General features: G+C 47.2%; 1 long non-coding RNA gene across 1 annotated transcript in view; it reads right to left on the minus strand.

The window, feature by feature from the left end:
• LOC117286019 overlaps positions 1 to 3163 on the minus strand; it is a 10603-nt gene extending 7440 nt beyond the window's left edge. The window contains exons 1-2 of the long non-coding RNA XR_004517158.1: positions 2490 to 3163; positions 1949 to 2120 (exon numbers count right to left, since the gene is read on the minus strand). This is a non-coding gene — a long non-coding RNA (uncharacterized LOC117286019). The remainder of the gene's footprint in view (positions 1 to 1948; positions 2121 to 2489) is intronic.
• Positions 3164 to 5162: the final 1999 nt, after the last annotated feature.

The following is a 5162-nucleotide window of genomic DNA, read 5'->3' on the forward strand; positions in this document are numbered from 1 at the left end:
ATAAAACTTTGCTTTAAACAATGAAAAGTGCTCTTTACACTGTACGGGTTGGTGTATACACATAGTCCATAACAAGTCCCTATTTTGCGGGGAGTACCAGGGATCAAACTCGGGACCTTGCACTTACGAGGCAGGTGATAGAACCACTGAGCTAAATCCCTGGCCCCCAGGTTCCTATTTTTAAGGATGAGGAGGGGGCTACTGCAGTGAAGGACAGTAAAGAAAACTTGGAGCAGGAGAACAAGGCGAATTCTGTATCCCGAAGACATTGAGTGCTTCTGTGTGCCTGCAGAACACAGTTGATGTTAGGGACCCTGTGGGCGGGTGTTTCCCAACCTGAGGTCCCATGGAGGGGGAGATTCCTTCCAGCCACCCAGGTGTAAGGGCAAAGTGCAGGTTTGCAGGTGCTTGGACTAAATGCCAGGCACAGACCACAGGTGAGTAAGGCCTGGTTTTTGCTCAGTGGCAGTCCACAGCGCATGGGCTAATGAGCCATCAGGCAAGTCAGGAAGTGTTCGTACATTCATCCTAACCTGATCTGGCCATCAGTACTTCCTGCTCTCCCCTCGGGCAGTCACCCAAAGGTAAGCATAGTTTCTACTTCTGTTAGCACTGCCTCTGCTCCAGAGTACGCGTGTGGGTTGACAAAGGAGCCTGAGGTTCAGTACTAGGCTAGAGACTAAAATGTTCCTAGGAGCTGAGATTGGTTGAGAAAACCTGTAACACCAGCTGCTCCGAGGCTGATGGAGAAAGATTCCAAGTTAGATGCCAGCCTGGGAAATTTAGCAGTGGTTCTCCAAGTATGTTCCCTACAGCTGCACCAATCAGGGACTCTGGGACCAGGGCTAAGTAATCTGCTTTCACATGATCACCAGGAGATTCTGTTGTATGCTCAAAGTTGGGAACTACTGCACAACTTTACCTTCAAGAGAAGGAGGGTACTAGCCAGAAGCGGTGGCACAAGCCATAATCCCGGCTAACTCTGGGAGACTGAGGCAGGAGGATCGTAGGTCTGAACCCATCAGGGTTGGTAACCACAACAGATGCCAGGATATACAGTGGTGAGCATTTTAGGCTCAGCTATGCTCAGTGGCCCTGATCACACTGCAGGGTGGAGGCAGACACTGGCATCTTGAGCACTGATCTTTCTGAACCCTGCACTGTGCCAACCATTTAAAGAGCAATGAGAACTGCCACAGGCAGCTGGAGAGAGGACTTGCCCCACCAAGCACCCTGTGTGGTTACTGATACTGCTTCTTACCACATGGGTTTGCCTGCGCAAGACAGGAGACCATAAGGTCTCTTACCACCAGTGACAGACCCTGGGTTTCACAGGCTGCTTCTAGCCAGGACCTGGGGCACCCCAACTAGGGGAGGGGAGGAGAGTCCACTCAGGAAGGCACTTCTCCTCCTGGTGAGTCTGCTAAGTGCACCTCTCTCGGGGTCCAGGTGAGAACGCAGATGACAGTGTCACACACTCTGTCACTGCCTGGCACAGGTGCATTGCCGGACCTGTAACAAGGACAGCAGTGCAGGAGCCTGATGACTCCCTGGCTGTCTGTTCCCCCACGATGAAAACCCTGCCCATAGCCTACTGCTGAAACTTGCCAAACTCACACCGAAACTCACCCCACCCATCGCGCCCCAGGGCCAAAGGCCAGGATGAGACTGCAGGAAGACACTCACTGCCTGGACAAGTATGCTGTTGTTTTGTTTTTCCAAGCCTTGCTCAGCGAGGTTTAAACAAACAAGCACTCACACTTCCAGCTGGCGGAGGGTGGGGAGCAGCGACCAGGTGTGCAAAAAGGCCACGGGACACTCAGAGGGCAGACAAGAGCTGATTTCCTGCAAGCAATCAGGGTGAAGGGCTGTCCTGGGGAGTGTTTGCCTGGGCAGCGTTCTTCTGCAGGCTGCTTTCTCACAGCACTCAAGCATCACTCTGACTTACCTTGGGAAAGCCTCACAGACTGTCTGCCTGTCGTTTCTGGTGCAGGGTTGTACCGGGGACAATCTGGTGACCGGCCATGTGCAAGCCCATTCAGGGTTTCTCTTTCTACCACCACAGTCACACAAGTTTTCTATATTCTTCCTGACTTCTGCTTCTTCAATTAGGAGAGTTCCTAAAGAAGAGCAATCAGTATTTGTCAAATCCTTGACAACAATTCTTTCTCAAAAGATTTTAAATAATAAATCGTGAGTCATCTTTGTTAAGCCCCGCTGTACTGCATTTGTTCTGTCTTTCCTCCAAAGGCAGGTATTAAAGGTAGGAAGGATTTTAAAAAGTCATTCCCGACTCATCAGCTCATTCTAGAGCTAAGTGCCCATTTTTGGGACACGGTTAAAGCTCTCTTAAGAGAGCTGGGTACTGAGCTGTCACTCCAGTAAGCACTCAAAACACAGCAACATTTTGTGGTCACCCACTCGTCTCCTAAGTTTCTTGCGTTTGGGCACAAGAGGTAGAAGACCAGGAGCTCGTGCAGAGTACTCACCGTGGACGGCAGGACAGGCTGGGTGGAAAAGCGGGGGCAGAGTCCCAGCGACACAAGAGGAGGGTCAAGTCACTGCACTCCATGCCAGTATCTCCACCAGGCCGCAGGCCTAGGTGACAAAGCACAACAGAGCCATCATCAGTACAGCTCCCGGTGTAATCTCAGGTACACAGGATTTTGGCTGGGTATGGAAGGTAAAGCAGAGTAACAGGAGTCCTTGGAACCCTAAATGCTAGCCAGCAGAGCTGAGAATTTAAATTCCATCATCTTTTCCTGTTTGGTCTTGGGAAAATTATAAAAATGTACGTAAATCTCTTCTTCCCCGCAAACTGAAACTGGCACCACTATCCGCCCAGTGGGATTGTTCCGGAAAGTTGAGGTTTTAGTTGAGACTTAGTTCACTCAGTGTAGGGCACCTAGTAAGTGTTCAGCATTCCTGTACTAGCAGCTACTATCTTACCTACCCAGCAGCGGCAGGTCCTTGTCTGTTTAGAAGTTAAATGTTAATACCTCAAAAGAAACTTGGAGAATAGACCTTCTTGCCCAGGCAGAATTCCAGGACCGCTGGCTGAAGTCCACACCCATCACAGTAACTGCTCACTCTCACAATGTGAAGTCACACAGTGGCAGCCCACCTGCAGGCACAGAAACGCATCTCCACCGGCCCACCCCCCAGCACACCATGCAAAAGTAACCACAGCAGGTTCTGGTTGCTTTCTCTTTCCCATCAGCTGTTTGCTTCCAGGAGGAGGAAACACCCCACATATATGGGAATGTGCTCTGTACTCCCAGAGACAAGTTGTGCTTACCTTTTCCAGCAGGTTTTCCTCTACTTGTCCCTGCCAAAGCCACAAGAGGTGTCAAGGGAGAAAGTTGTGACATGGCAGAGGGGACACTGTATGGAAAAGAAGTCCTCTCTTCTCATTTAGGTGTCTAATGGTTTCTAGATTTATCTTTAAAATACCTAATTATTAAGTCCAGTTGAAACAGAGTTTCAGAGCAACTACTGTTAAACATACCATTAAATAAGCACTGGACAAGTTACAATCCTCTTCATCCATTATGTAACTCAGGGGTCTATGTGTAAAACTATAGTTGAGAAAGTTAGGGAGCACTTTTCCTACACAGCTGTGTGTCCTGGGCTCCCCCTCATACTGTGTGCTAGGAACTGGCGGGGTGGTGAAAACCACAAGGGTACGAGTGACAGCAGCAAGGCCTGTCACAGTGGCCCCTGCAGACCAGTGCTTTATCCCTTCCATTTATTTAGTATTCCAAGAGGTATCCTGCTCCATTTTAGAGAGGAAGGACATGAGGCTCAGAGAGTTTAAACGGTTTATCTGAATCCCTGTGGCAAGGGTGGGATTCCAACTCACATCCTTAAACATTTGATTCCAATACCAAGCCATCTATTTTGACTCAAAACTTTTAAACCCAAAGTGCTATTTTAAATGGCACACTTGTGCTTTTTTAAAAATTCATTATGCACGCAGCTTCTTAGAAATGTGCTTTAAAACGTAATTTATTCTCTTTAAAAAGGTTTAGTACAGTACTGAATGCGTTGATCACTGTTGAAAGGGGATGATAGGTACAAGAAGGTGCATTACATGATTTTACATTTCTATGCTTTGACTTTTCCATGATAAAAAAAATGTTTTGTTTTGTTTAATTGGCTCTTTGGAAAGCCAGCAATAACTGGGGAAGCTGAGATCTCACCTCTCTGAGGATGTCAACAAGCTGCTACCCCTGCTCACCTTCTCCTTAACAGGTCTTGTGCACGACCCCTGGTGGAGTGTACACACACACCAGAGGCAGGACTGGCTGCCACAGCACTCTCTGACACAAAAGAATGTTCCCAGCCTCCACCCATCCAGTAAGCGTGTCTTCTTGGGTGTAGCAGAAGGACTGCTGTTATAGAGCAGCTAGCCAGTAAATTTTCACATTAGTTTTTATATAAAAAGGATGGTAAGAAATACTACTCTAAACTTTCAAGAAAAAAGGCAACATCCAGGCCATTGTTGTGCGATTTCTTATTGGTCCCTCTTTTCATCATCAATGACTATTTTACCTCCTCCAACTTTTTCTCACCATTTTATCTCTCAAGTACAGTTTCTTTGCTAAAAACAGAAAATAAAGGGGCTCTGAAAAAAAAAGTGGGTGAACAGGCCCTTCTGACCTGCTTTCCCTGCTTTTCCAGACCCTCCCCACCAGACAGGCAGGCAGGCTGGACTCCCTCCCTAAAGGAAAGGCCAGCAGGGAGGGTGTGGGCCACAGGGCTAACAGCTAGAAAAAGGTGGGGAACTTCAACACCAGCCTCACAAGGGAAAGGTATGTTTTCACAGAATTAAGTGTTGCTTCTTGAAAAGGACCTGAGACTCAAGTTGAGACTGTTTTGTTGGTGTCAATCCATTATGAAGCTTAAGTAAGTTTGGTTCCACTTTCCTGAAATTAAAGAGCATTATAGGGTCACCCAACATAAAAGATTAAGATGAAACAAACCAAGTAAAAATGAAATAAAGAAAACAAGCCAAAGGGTTAGGGACATAATACTTCCCAGAAGAATTTAAGCATGCACACACACATGATTCTGTGTACCTTTATCTCATTCACTACCGCCATGAAAAACAGTGCTAACCAGTGGACTGTAGATGAAAAAAAAAAAAAAAAAAAAAAAAA

This window comes from Fukomys damarensis, unplaced genomic scaffold (assembly GCF_012274545.1).
Source record: "Fukomys damarensis isolate Sample0158 unplaced genomic scaffold, DMR_v1.0_HiC HiC_scaffold_14, whole genome shotgun sequence".
NCBI lineage: Eukaryota > Metazoa > Chordata > Mammalia > Rodentia > Bathyergidae > Fukomys > Fukomys damarensis.